Raw genomic sequence first — 14,795 nt, forward strand, 5'->3', positions numbered from 1 at the left:
AAGGCCAGGCTCATGTTGATCTGTTCGTCCTGTTTCCTGATCTTTCCTCCTCTGGATTTGCTGCTCTGGCTGCTGGTGATTCTAACTTCTGCAGCTCTAGAGCCTGGAGACGTTGGCCTAATTTATGGGACTTGGCAGACACTCAGAGGCTGAGGGAGGACAGAAAACTCCTAACATACAGCACATCTGACTCTCGTGTTTGGGCGTTTTTTTACTGCTCACTGGGGACAGCATACACGTGGAAGGCCTGTTCCCTGGCTCGCCATAAAACTTGGTAATGGAGTGCAACAGGGTGGTTATGAGTCATTCAGGGGGCTGCGCCCTTGCCCACCCTGGAGCAAGCTGGAGGTCTTTCTGGAAAGTGCTGGAGCTGGCACTCAGTGGCAATTTTTGGTGAGGATTTGTGCGCCCTGTGCGCTCTTTAATGTCATTTCCTAGAGGGAATGGAGGGCATACCCCTCCTCCTCCACACTGGCTGCATCATGGACGCGATGGGGAGCCTTCTTGGCCATGTGAGTGCTGGCCACACTCTACGGACAGCAGAACAATGGATGCAAGGGGGGGGGCCTTGGTGAGCACAGCTGCCATCCCAACTCAGACTTCTCCTTCAGAGAGAAATAGACATCTAGCTTGAAGTTTAGGACACGGCCAGGTGAAATCTCCAAGTCTACATCCTAAATGGTATGCCCACTTGTCCAGAGGAGCAGTGTCTTTCCCTGGGAGCCGGTCTTCTTCAATTCTCCCTTAGATGAAGGCTTCCTCCTCTCCACTGTGTGGACACTCTGAGTTTGTATCTGAGAGGCACATCCAGATCCTAGGCAGAGCCAGAGCAGTGACTCTCAAATCTGGTCATGCATGAACACACAGAGGTTCGGTTCCTACCCCATGCCCACACCTGGCAGGTTAAAAATTTGGGGCATGAGATCCAGAAACCGTGCTTTTGATTTGGAAGATTTGAAAACCGACTGATTAGGTTTATTTATGCTTCCGGACCTCCTAGCCTGAGTTCCCAACATGGCCTGGCCCACTGTATTTATTCAGCAAGTATTTACAGAGCAAATTCCTATTATATGCTGGGCACTATCATTTTGTTCACCTCCTCGTATGGGAGACAGCTAAACACACACAAGTATATATTCAAGTAGGGGTATCTGCTAGGAAGCAGAAAAAAACAGGGTAATGTGGTAGAGGGCAGGGAGGAGCCAGTTTAGATAAGCTAAGAGTGAAGGCTTCTCTAAGCAAGTGCCATTTGAGCAGGTCTGAATGATGTGAAGGCGTGAGCACTCTGGATAGGTATAATGTTACTTATATAATGTAATAATTCTAACTATATAAGCATAATTATATAATGTTAGTTACAAGCTGAGCTGACGTAGCAAACAGGCTCTCAAAGTCAAACAATTTAAAGAGTAAGACCGTTATTTCTCACAGAATCCTTCACTGTTGGAATTCAGGCCGAAGGGATGGCTTTCCTCTCTGTAGCCATTTGGGGACTCAGGGTGATGGCTGCTCTATTGTCTTCAAATTTTGACTTCCAAGGTCTTCCTGGCATCACCATCCCATTTGGATGGAAGGTCAAAGAGCTTGGGGATGTGTGTTGGGAGTTTTCGATGGGTCAGTCTGAATGTGATGGACATTACTTATGCTCATGTACCACTGGAGCAAATTTGGTCACATGGTCAGCCCCTAGTGCAAGGGAGCCTGGGAAAGGTAGTCCAGTCACGTGGCCAGGAACAAGGAGAAGATGGATTTGGGGGGACAGGCAGTGCTCTCTGCCAGAGGCAGGGGAGACAGCAAGTGCAAAGGCTCAGATCAGGGAGTGAGTTTGGTGTGTTCAAGGAAGAGTGGGGAAGCCCAAGTGACTGCAGTAGTGAGATTTGAGGAGATGGGGTAGCAGATAAAGATGGAAAGGCAGGCAAAGCCTGCTCCCAGCGTGTTTTCCCTCCCCTGCTCACTTTAGTGAAGGTTTAACAATTGTGATCTTTTTGAACATAGCATTCTTCCAGTGTAGACAAAAGTGAAGAGAATCACCTAATGAACCCCCAGGTACCCATCAGCTTATCAATGTTTGGCCAAACCTATTCTAATTGAAAAACGGTATACAAATTTCTCAGGTGGCAAGAAGAGGGGTAGGTCCCTCACAGTCTCCTACTTACCTCACATGATCTCTCAGGGAAAATTCTGACAGATGTTTGAAAGCATTTTGGACCTTTCAAAGACTAAAAAAATACCATAATGATCTGATCATTATCGCTACCTTTATCAGAACTTCCAATTTTTATATCAAATGAATCAGATATAAAATTTCAAAGGCGGAATCAGCTGTCTTTGCTGTGTGACAAATTACCTCAGAGCTAAGCGGCTTAAATTGACAATACACATTTATTGTCTCTCATAGTTTCTGACTTTGAGTGTCTCATAAGGGTATTTCAGATGCTGATCAGGACTACAGTCCTGCTTCTAGATGGTTCGCTCACATAGTTGACGAGCTGTGCTAGCTGTTGGTGTAGGTCTTAGTTTTTCACACAAGCCTTTCCACAGGGAGGCTTCAGTACCTTTACAAGATGGCAGTTGGCTTTCTTCAGAGTGAGCGATCCAAGAGGCCAAGGAGAAAACCACAATGCCTTTATAACCTAGCTTCAGAAGTCACACACCATCACCTCCACAGTATGCTGTCCTCACATGTGTCACCCTGGTTCAGTGAAGGAGCGGGATTACAGAAGGGCATGCACAGTAGGAGGCAAAGACCACTGTGAGCCATCTTGGAGGCTGGTGACCACAGGGGCCTAAGCTAAGTTCATTCCAAAGCTCTCTTTCAGACATAATCTATTCAACGATCTCTAGAAGGACCGGTTTTGGAATTGCTGCCTAAATATGAATAAACAAAGATTTCTGATGATTGGCCAAATAGAATTGGGCAATTTTGTAGTTATGAGGGAACTTAGAAGTTATGTATTTCTACCCTCCCATTTTACAGAGGAGGAAATCATCTCCAGAGAGACAAAATGAGGTGAGTTTGTGGCTGGGTAAAGATTAAAGAGCCAGTCTCTCAACTCATGGATCTGCAGTGCTTGAGGCAATGAAAGAACCTTAGATTTGGGGTCCAGACGTCTCTCCCAAGGTCTCAGCAGGGGTGACCCCTTGCCTAGCCTCTGCTCCCCAAGCTTGATCATTGTCTAAACAAAAATGTCATCCTTTTGGGACAAGGTTTATGGACAGTGTTAAATATTCTCAATAAAACTCAACATGCTCTTTAAACACATTGGGTTGGTGATGCTTTGTATAGCCTTATTAATTTAATTTATTTTGCCCCAGTGAACAGTGTTGGGGAATTTAAAGCCATGTAACTATTTAGTTAGCTTCATGGACCTCTCAGACATGCTGTCCATGAAGCGGCAAATTTGGGTACCCATGGAACAGCAGATTTGTGGTTCTGTTAAGCTTTTTTGTTTGTTTTGTTTTTTAGTTGCATGCAACAGAAAACACACTGACTAGCAAAGGCAATGTGTTAGAGGGACTATGGGATACCTGACAAATCAAAGGAAGGCTTGAACAACTTAAGATTTGGAACAAAGCAGGGCTGCCCCTGATGGCTCAACAGCAAGAGTTCCCAGATCCTCTTCTTGGTGGTTTCCCATCAACACAATCCAGTCCCAATGATTTCCAGTCCACGTGTGCTGATATGGATGTCAAAGTCCTGGGAAGCAGAAGGTCTCTGACTGCCTCCCACCCTGGGGTTATATATCCTCCGATGATCAGTCGGCTGTGGCCAGTGGCCAGGATCATGTAGCGTAGACATGGCCTTTGGGGCCCACGTGGAAATGCCTGGCTGTGTCCACCACCAAAGGGGGAGTCCCTGGGGGCTACCCAAGAGGGGTCTGTGGTACTCTGTAAAATTCCACCACACCAGCAGGGCTTAACCTTGAATAGTGGACAAAGTCATTCTTACCACTTTGCTCTGTAGGAAACTACACTATTAATTCACTTGTTTTCACTTTAGCTTGGAGCTTTGGGACTCAAGCCAATACTCTTTCCTTCTTGGGGTTTAGTTTTACATCTGTGTAGTGAGGGGTTTGTGCCTTTAAGTTCTTAATTTTTTAACGTTTATTTATTTATTTATTTATTTATTTATTTATTTTTGAGAGAGAGGGAGAACGTGAGTGGGGGAGGGACAGGAAGGGAGACTCAGAATCTGAAGCAGGCTCCAGGCTCTGAGCTGTCAGCACAGAGCCTGATGTGGGGCTCAAACCCACGAACTGTGAGATCATGATCTGGGTCGAAGTCGGGTGCTTACCCGACTGAGCCACCCAGATTCACCTCAGTCCCTTCAAGTTCTAATATAACCTGATGGCTGTGCAGTTCAGTAGCCCCTCTTCTCCTGCCCTGCTGTTGAAGATTTCCTGGCTGGGCCTCACGCTGCGCAGGTGAATAGGTACAAATCCATGTGTGTGAATTCTGTCTCTAAAAGGGTGTCACTTACACCTGTGTAGTCAGGTATTTTCTGAAATACACTGGCGCATATTCTCTTAATGAGAATGTACCAGCTCTGGACTGAGCTGGTCATGTGATAAGGCAAAATCGTCTGGATGAATTGGTACACTTTCCTAGCAAGAAATTCAAGGGCTCTGTGTCTCTGCTTACAATCTATAATTGTTGGTGTAATTTAGGCAAGAACTGGAATTAGAATTTCTTCAAGGGTTTGACTGATAGGGACTGCAGCAATAAATGGGGGATGGGAAGAGGTAAGTGGGTTTGGGGTAGGGGCTGTGGGTGAATGAGAGAGAGACTTCAGTAAGTCTCAGAGGCTCTTTAAGGGTTAATAGGTTCAGGGACTTCGAAGAATAATCTGTGACAGGCTTGTAGGAACCCCCTGATCATCAACAATTGGGAAAACTCAAGTCTACCTTATGGTTCATCCAGGATTGTGGGGTGGTGATGGAAATGGGAGTGAAGGATGTATCAGTGGAAAGTGTCCATTCCCAGCTGAGAAACACCTTTCACCAGATCTCTCAAACATGACCCTAACTTGGTCCCCACCCACAATGTGAAGGCCAACTCAAAGATGGATGCTGAACCATTCCAACCTTTCCTTGGGATCCCAAGTCAAAAATCTTGGAGTTAGACAGTGATGACCAGACAAGCTCTCGGAGATAACACAGCTTGATCCCAATACTTTCTTCCCAAGTTCTCCTAAACACCCAAAGTCATGTCTTTGGCAGGCCCACACTGGTGGATAACTTTCCTCTCTGTGGTCACTAGCTTTTCACTATGTTGGCTGCTGAGGAGACCAGCATCTCGCCCTCACACACTCAGTCATGTTCAGGGCTGAGCACTTTTATCATGGAAGAGAATCTTTCCCAGAAATCCCAGGCGACCTTTCCTTTTGTCTAACTGGTCAGAAGAAGTGGGTCAAATGTCACCCTAAATTCAACCACTGTCAAAGAGCCATTCAAATTGCCTCTCCCAGCTCAGACGAATCCTGATTCATCCCCTGGGGCAGGGGGTGGGGTGGGTGGGATGGGGTGGGCAGGCGGCCCTTCTCGGAGCCCATAGCTAGCTGCCCACTATGTATGTGTACAGCAATATGGGGGGTAGATGTGTGCAAGGCGGGGACCCTGGACTGGGGAGAAGCACTGGCTGACATGACTGATGGCACCCAACTTGGCCATCTCATCTGTGTTTGGCTTCTTAAGTGACCTGCCTGTAGTTGTGAGTAAATAGGTCATGGGGGTTATTTAAAATACTTTATTTCTCTCTCTCTGTGTCTGTCTCTGTCTCTCTCTTTCAATTTCTGTGTGCGTGTGTGTGTGTGTGTGTGTGTAGCAGACTTACACACATATGACAGAAAGAGAGTTATGACCCAAGGCCTTATAATGTTCCTTCCTTAATTAGACTTGCGGAAATGCAACATTTTTGCTTTAAAAGAAGTGTAATGAAGATAGATTATAGTTCAGGGTCTGATTGGGGAGAACTAGGAACGAAGATTAATTAGCAGCAGCATGTGGTTTATTTTCAAGGTCGTTTTTACTTGGCTTCCAGAAATCCTGGCCTAATATCTTCAAACTCTCGCTGAACTTTTCATGTGCAATGGGGTGGGGATTTTGTGTTCTTGTTTGACGGGGAGAGGCATTTGCCTTCCTGTAATACTCTCTGGCCGGCCAGCCCCTGTCACTTGCCACGGTGGGATGTCTGTGGATGGCCATCCCAGGCTAAACCGACCCTTCCCACGCCTACCCTGTATGGCTTCGATGTGAAGTGCTTTCCAGCTGACAGTTATCAGGAGGTATGTGGGCGTTGGATCTGAGGGTGGCTTTTAATCGTGCAAGCTGTTTAAAGTCTCCTAAAATTCCTCAGCATCCTTTTTTTTTTTTTTTTTAATGGTGCTTACAATTTTCAAGGATTTTTTAGAAAAGAGAGAGGGAGAACTTTAAAATAGCCCCATCGTTCTAGTTCTGGGGCCTTTTGAAGGGCGTAAGTGCTTTCTAGATAATTCTTTGGTTAGCTTTCAGCCTTTATTTTCTTCCATGTCACCTTTGCCTTCTCCTGAAAGGCTCTTTCTTCTCCTACCTAGGGACGATCACCACCCTCGTAAACCCATTAGTAGATCCCTGCTTCTTTTGGGATAAAAGCTAAACTCCTCACCATGGCTCACAGGGGCCCTGCCTGCTCTGCCCTCAGCTTTCTCCCTACCTCCCTGTATTCCAGGTGCACTGGCTTTCTTTGGCTTCCTTAAACAAGTAAATCTTTTTTTCTGCTTCAGAACCTTCACACATGCCGTCCCTTGTGCCTAGAACATACTCTCCTACATTGGCCATTGGCTAATTCCTTTTCACCTTCCAGGTCTCAGTGTAAATGCAACCTCCATAATTATGGTGGCTTTCCATGACTTTTCCAAATGAGACCTCTCCTTAAGTACAAACCACCCCATCCAGTTTGGGTCTTCCATAGCGCTCAACACAATTTGCCATTATTTTGCCTATTTCTGGGTATACTTGTTTGGTTGTCTCTCATACTAGACCAATGGTAGGTTCTTAGCATGTTCATGTATAGGTACGTGTTCATGTATGTGAACACAGCATGTTCTTATATATGCAGGGCAGAGCTCCATAGATCTGAGGGTCAGAGCTGGTTGATTAGCTGCTGTCTGGACAGAAATGGGGATGGATGGTGTGTAGACCCCACCAGGCCTGGCCCAGCATGTGTACTTTATCAGGGGAGAGGGGAAAGGTATTCGGGATCAGGAACCCATCTTTGCAGGCGACAGGGCTTGACCTTCAGGTGGCATCCAAGGACTCCAATTTCCTTTGAGTCTTAATTCCCAACCAAGTCCAGTGTTATTCCAGAGATGTATGCGTGTGTATGTGGGTGTGTAGGCACACCTGCAAGGGGGGGGGCCAGGGACCATGCAGGGGACCACGATTGGTGGTGGAGAAAGGAACCCAGCCTTTTATTCCTTCTTCCCTTCTGGCCCCGCTGGATGCGCAGCTCATCCTGGGATCTCAGACATCACCGACAGGTAGCGTACGTATGTGGGGTGAGTGGACCATTGGAGGGACAACATCCTTCTGCCTGATGTAGGCCCTTAGCACCTGCTCGGGTGACCCGAGAATGCATGTTGCATACTTGCTGTATGTCGCTTGTACCTACATCTCAGTTAATCTTCACAACTGTTCTGTGAGATCAATGTTATTATTATCACCCCCATTTTTCTCTCATGTCTCAGAGAGGAAAATAATATTCCTTGTTGTTTTTCCCTTTACAGCAGATTTTAGAAAGAATAGCATCATTCTATTCAGAAACAGACACAGCCTGAAAGCTCATTTTATCCAAGCTTCTTATTTTATGGTGATGAAACCGAGAAGGGAAGGTTAGTGGCAAATCCAAGGCCATGTGGTCAACGTATTCATTATCCATGGCAAGGTCTTACTTGCTACCATGGAGAATGAGAACATACCGGGCTTCTTGCTGTGAAGGCTTTATAAAAAACAAATCAATATGCTTAATATCATTTTTGTTCATCTCCTTGAAAGATGCAATGTAGCAGGAAAGGCCACTGTCAACATTTTTACGAACCCTGTGGAAACTATGATGTTAAAGGCTTTTGGTAACCGCTTCATTAAGCTTGGCTTTTTCTAGGCCACCACAAAAGGTAAATAAACCCTAATGAGTACTACGCCCAGTCTGAGATCCTGTAAGTTGTACAAAGAGTCAATGCCTCAAAACACACTCATCTCCCCACCCCAAGCCTCAGGGGAGTCTGAGAAAGGTGATCCTAGCCTTGCACTGTGCACCAAGACCTTCAGACAAAGACTTATTAACCCGCAAATTAGACACTAACTAAATAAAGCCAGAATTTCCATAGACTGAAAAGAACGGCATAGCATCAGTAATACTGTGAAGTTAGTGTTCTGCCAACTGGCCTTCCATCAAAGCAGAATTCCCTGGTAACCAGTACACAGAGATTAATGGGGGCTGCTGGGCCTAACAGTGACCCCAGGCCTTACTCTTTTGTTCCTTTTGCAAATTCTATCCTAGATGTTGGGGATTCAATAGTGATTAAGGCAAAATCCCAACCCTCAAGGCACTCCACGTCTTGGGGGAGGCACTGCAGTACGAGGAAACAGACTATAATCCTGGGGTGCAATGAGAACTTGTAGAAGGAGTTACTCCATACTGGGGGAGCAGAGCCAAGAACACTTCCTTGGATGGACTGGCGAGTTGAAGGAAAGGGCTCCTTCCCAAAATAAGGAGAACTTGACAGTGTGTTTACAGGATGATGGGAAGGAGCCACTGAAAGAGAAAGGATTGAGCTCACTTATTGGCCTGAGGTTCCTAAGAAGGTGGAAGGGGATGGTGCCAGGTGGGAGGATGAGCCTTGGGGGTAAAGAGAATCCTTGTGAGGCAGGTGAGGAAGAGACAAGGGTAGACCCAGATGTAGGTGAGCTGACGAGTGGTGGGGACGAGTGGTGGGGAAACAGGAAGATGCAGCTGCTTTGGCTAAACCAGGAGAGGTGAACACCTTATGAGTGTGTGGGGTTGGTGGGAAGGTGAAGGACTTCAGGAGAGGGGAAAGCGTAATAAAGCTCCTGTGCCAAACTGCCTGGAGGTGGGTGGTGATGGGGGCCCAGCAATTGTCAGGGACCATGGGAGAAGAGTAGTACCAAAATGAGTGGTCGGGTGGATTTCTCCAGAAATATTCAGCAGGATGAATATAGGAGCAGAGAATGCTGGGCTGAATCTAGGATTCGTTTTGTTCCAGGTAAATCTAAGGGAAGGAAAAGGGGGCAGAGGGATTAAGAGTTTCCATAAGACATGAAATAATGGCTCATGGAATATACAGAAGGGAGTTGGAGGGGTGCCTCGGTGGCTCAGTCAGTTAAGCGTCAGGCTTCGGCTCAGGTCATAATCTCACCGTTCGTGAGTTCGAGCCCTGCGTCAGGCTCTGTGCTGACAGCTCCGAGCCTGGAGCCTGCCTCAGATTCTGTGTCTCCCTCTGTCTCTGCCTCGTCCCCACTCGTGATCTGTCTCTGTCTCTCAAATATAAATAAACATTAAAAGGAAACCTTTTAAAAATGATAATAATAATAATAATAATAATAATAATAAAAGAAGGGAGTGGAGACAGAAAGGGCTAATCTATTGGGAGAAATGAGGCCAAAGGTCTGGAGGTCTCAAAGGGTTAAAAACAGATGCTGAGAGACTGGTGGAAGAAAAGTGTGGGAAGATACAGGTGATTGTTGATAGAGAATAGACTATGAGAACTTTGCTTCCAGGTAATGGTGAGTTAAGTTAATTAGGCTATCTTGCATGCTGAAAACAACCAAGAATTCTGGATAAAATACCAAAAAATTTTCTTAAAAGTGACAAGAGCTGACAAGATTGTAAGGAATTACTGGGCCAACATTTAAGCAGAAAAAGAGGCCAGAGAGGTAAGTGAGTACAGAATCTGCTTTTGTTCTTTTTTTTTTTTTTTTTTAACATTTATTCATTCTTAAGAGACAAAGCATGAGTGGGGGTGGGGCAGAGAGAGAGAGGAAGACACAGAATCCGAAGCAGGCTCCAGGCTCTGAGCTGTCAGCACAGAGCCCAATGTGGGGCTAGAACCACAAACCGTGAGATCATGACCTAAGCCAAAGTCATGCACTCAACCAACTGAGCCACCCAGGTGCCCCAAGAATCTGCTTTTGTTCTGAGGGAATTTCACATTTTAGCAAATCTCAACTTTTGTTTTGTCTACCAAAATTGAAATCAAAGACCGGCACAAAGTGTAGTGTCTAATAGGAAGCTTTCCTCACCATAAGCTGGGCTTCCTAAGGAGCCTGAAAGCAGGATGAGCTAAATTAAACCAACTCTTACATGGTCATATAGCTCAGATGTGTACCATTGGGGTGATTCAGGGAAACTCAAGTCTTGATTTGGGATTAAAGGTGGGTTCTAGACTAAGGTTATGAGACACATATTTCTATAAATTATTTTTCAAGTATGATGGCTACCACAGTGTCAAAGATAACTACAGCATGGAAATAAGAGAACACGAGCAACCCATAGGTTGCTTCAGATACTGTAATAACAGAACAGATTATTAAAAAACTATGCTTAATCTGTTTAAAGAAATAAAAAATTAGCTTAAAAATATCTGCAGGGAATCAAACTGATTGGGAAATCAAACAGAATTACTATGCTTAATCTGTTTAAAGAAATAAAAAATTAGCTTAAAAATATCTGCAGGGAATCAAACTGATTGGGAAATCAAACAGAATTACTCAAATCGAAACATGCAATAATCAAAATGGATAACGATCTGTTTGCTCAAAACAGAGAATAATCAAAATACAGAATAATCTGCCTTCTGAGGTAGAGCAGTTGCTAGTGTTGACCTTGTCCAGAGTATGGCCACGAGGAGGTTGTGGCTAAGGTGGAGAAGAGGAGGTCTTCAGAGGAGTTGACATGATGCGGGCACTGACAGGCAGGGAGTGGGGTGGGCCGTTCATGTGACCTGTGAAGTCATCCAAAATTATGGCAGGACTTGGGGCAGGGGAGGGTAAGTGCCAAAGATATTACTGGATGAGAAGAAGGTTAGTAGAGGACAGAGAGGAAGACAGTTAGAGTGGTCCTGCCAGATGAGATTGAAGTGTCCTGGCACAAGGATTTCTTTTTTTTTTTTTTTTTAATTTTTTTTTTTCAACGTTTATTTATTTTTGGGACAGAGAGAGACAGAGCATGAACGGGGGAGGGGCAGAGAGAGAGGGAAACACAGAGTCGGAAACAGGCTCCAGGCTCTGAGCCATCAGCCCAGAGCCTGACGCGGGGCTCGAACTCCCGGACCGCGAGATCGTGACCTGGCTGAAGTCGGACGCTTAACCGACTGCGCCACCCAGGTGCCCCAAGGATTTCTAACAAGAGTGTAGAAGGAGTGATCTGGAAGTGACAGTGAGGAGTGCAGAGATGGATTTCGCCTCTCTGTCAAGAACTGTGCAGGGTCTGGCATTTTACAACAAGCCACAGCCTCATGGGCGCTGGCAGAAGACTTGAAAGTCTTGTGTCAGAGACAAGGGACAATGACTACTCGAAGCAATACCAGTAGCCAGAGGATTAGCACTTGCATGGCTCCTTTGAGCCTCAATTCCCGCAGAGCGATGCAAAGAGATTCAAGGGATATATGTACATGAAGTAGGTTATGTTTCAGGAGAGGAACCCTGAGCTTAAAGGCTCCGGATCTCTTACAATGGACGGTGAGCTGGCCTGCCCTCTGCTCTGGAGAGAGACACCATCTCTATCTCCCAAGCCTGGTCACTCTACAAACACCCTGAAAAGCAAGTTCAGAATGGAAGTAGTCAATGCCTCTGCTGGCAGGAGGTACTGAAATGTGAGAGACCCTTAGAGAACTGTCAACACGTCCAAGCCCCAAGTCCACTGGGTGTGAGGATGAATGGTCTTTACTTTACAGGATTCCAAGGAAGTGGTGTTCTCAGCAGCTCACAGGATTTTAGCTGGGGCTAGGAGGTGAGGGATGTTATGAACTTCTGTTGAGGAAGTTAAGAATTTATGGCGTTTGTTCCCACCCATTAAAAACAGAAGTGCTTATTGGGTCATAAAAATGAAATTTGGAACCAGGATTATGTTTGGTATGACATGAGGCCATACAACACCGCGTTGCAATGCGATCCAGAAGAGAGAGAGTGGGGGAGGGGCTGGCACCAGACCGGGAGCAAGAAGTGGATGTTTCCCTGGGAGCATCGCTTTCCCTTCCTGGGCAGCATTTCCTCATCTGCAAGATGAGAAAGGAGGAGATATTTAATAGTTTTGGCATCCCTTTTTAGCTCTAACAACCTCTGATTTCCATACTTACAAGACTGGGAATCCAAATATCACACTTAAAGAAATCCTCAATTCCCCAGAAAACCCAAACTTCCAGCCGTGATGGGGACAGAGTTTGGTTAAAAAAAAAAAAAAAAAAAAAAAGATGATAAAAAAAGCAAGCGGTGATAGAGGCAGTGATAACAATGACCATGGAATAAGAAGATGGACGATGTGGCTCCCAGCCTAGTGATGTGCTTCATCTGGCTTTGGAAGCCAAGAGTATCCCTGGGCAGTAAATTTGTTTGAAGTTTCTGGAGAGACTGATTGACCGACTCTGATTTCCTAATGCAGGAGTAGACATTTAGAGCCTCAAAAAGGCAGCCTGCGTCAGAGAATGAATGTGGGCTTTGGAGGCCAACAGACCTGGGCACAAATCCAGCCTCTTCCACTTACTGGCTACAAAACTAGAGTGTGCTACTATTTTGTGGCCCGCCCACACCCCTGTCTTTTGGGAGCTGCACACTCGCTTTCTGGAGACTGCCCATACCCCTGCTCTATCCACATGGTCCTGTGGGAAGTGGCACAACTCACAAGATCCTATCCCACAGTTGATTGGTTGAGGGGTGGGTCTCTATGCCAAGCTGAACCAATCAGAGTCCTTCCCTAGGATTTCTGAAACCCGAACTGAGGCTTGCAGTCTTTCCTTCCCTGCTGGGGAAGGCTGTGGATGACATCCATGGGAGAATGTAGGCAGAGGCACTTCCTGCCACGGGCAGATAGCTACTGTGCAGTGACAGCAGAGGTGGAGGGAGAGGTCTGATGGTATCTGAGCCCCTGCCTCTAGTTGCTCTGGGCCCTGGCTGCTTCTTGCCTTTCCCATGCATGCTTTGCTTCTTAAACGCTGCTGCATTTGGGGGAACCGTTGAGTCTCTTATGTAAGGTTGGCCAAGTTGGCTTTAATCATTTGCAACCCGAAGAAGTCTGACTCACTTGGGAGTCCTGGGCAAGTGACCTCACAATTCCTCAGCTTCCTGGTTTATAAAATGGTAAAAATTGGGATAAAATGTGAGCAGATGAACTGACATAACTTATGAGAACACCTGGCACCGTGCCTTGCCAGTAGGAGGACTCAAGAAATATTATTTTCTTTCCTTTTTGGCCTTATAGGCATCTAGGATGCTACTTTTTTTTTTTTTTTTTAATTTTTTTTTCCAACGTTTATTTATTTTGGGGACAGAGAGAGACAGAGCATGAACGGGGGAGGGGCAGAGAGAGAGGGAGACACAGAATCGGAAACAGGCTCCAGGCTCTGAGCCATCAGCCCAGAGCCCGACGCGGGGCTCGAACTCACGGACCGCGAGATCGTGACCTGGCTGAAGTCGGACGCTTAACCGACTGCACCACCCAGGCGCCCCTAGGATGCTACTTTTTAAGAGAACGTGTATGGAGCCCTTGCTCTGAGCCAGACAATGAACGCATTATCTCATTTAGCCTCCCGGTGATCCTGAGAGGTAGCTACTGTTTATCCCCATTTCCCAGGCAAGGAAACAACCGTGAAGGGAGCGGATAGGCGCTGTGTGCTGTTCACTGGAGTTGAGGACTTCACAAGCCCCACTCAAACCTTGCATTGTCTGAAACTCAGAGGAGGTAGGTTTGGACAAATGAGATACAATTGTAAGGGTAAATGTTGAGAATTTACTGACTTGACAAGAAGTTTGGGTTGGAAACAGAGAGAGTTCCAAGAAGGCTTCGTTGAGGTAACCATGAACAGCTGTAGAGGGTTTATTAAGGGCAGCTGGAGCAGGCAGGGCCCCCACCTTTTTTTTGTTTTTGTTTTTAATGTTTCTTTATTTATTTTGAGAGACAGAGAGGGAGCGAGTGCCAGCGGGGGGAGGGGCAGAGAAAAAGGGAGAGATAATCCCAAGCAGGCTTCCTGTCAGTGGTCAGCACAGAGCCTGACGTGGGGCTCGATCTCACGAACCATGAGATCATGACCTGAGCCAAAATCAAGAGCCAGACGCTTAACCCACGGAGCCACCCTGGTGCCCCAGGGCCCATACCTTTTGAGCTTCACATCCTGGAGGAGACATTCCCTCCTTCACCTGATGTAAGCCCTAGCTCTCCCTGCAGAGCACAGCGGGTTCTTAGGAGTGCTGTCCACAGCAGGCGGGCAGGCAGCGCCTACATGCACTTCCCCTTTGTGCTTAGACGCTGTCTTAGGCCTTAAGGGACAGTCACTGAGCTTGGGTACAAGATGGGTGGGGTGGGGAGGCAGGGAGGAGGCTGGAGCAAGTTCGTAGGGAAGGTGAGGAGCCGACCAGGGTGGCAGTCGGGGGGGGGGGTGGGGGTGGGATGAGAGCTGTTTTAAAGAGCTGTCTGGATTTGGTGACCAACTGGACACAGGAGGTGAAAGAAAGGAAGAATTACTGGGGTTGAGATGAGGATGTTTCCTTGAAAGACTGAGGAGGATGAATGAATTTTTCTACTGTTAAAAA

Source organism: Leopardus geoffroyi, chromosome B2 (assembly GCF_018350155.1).
Source record: "Leopardus geoffroyi isolate Oge1 chromosome B2, O.geoffroyi_Oge1_pat1.0, whole genome shotgun sequence".
NCBI lineage: Eukaryota > Metazoa > Chordata > Mammalia > Carnivora > Felidae > Leopardus > Leopardus geoffroyi.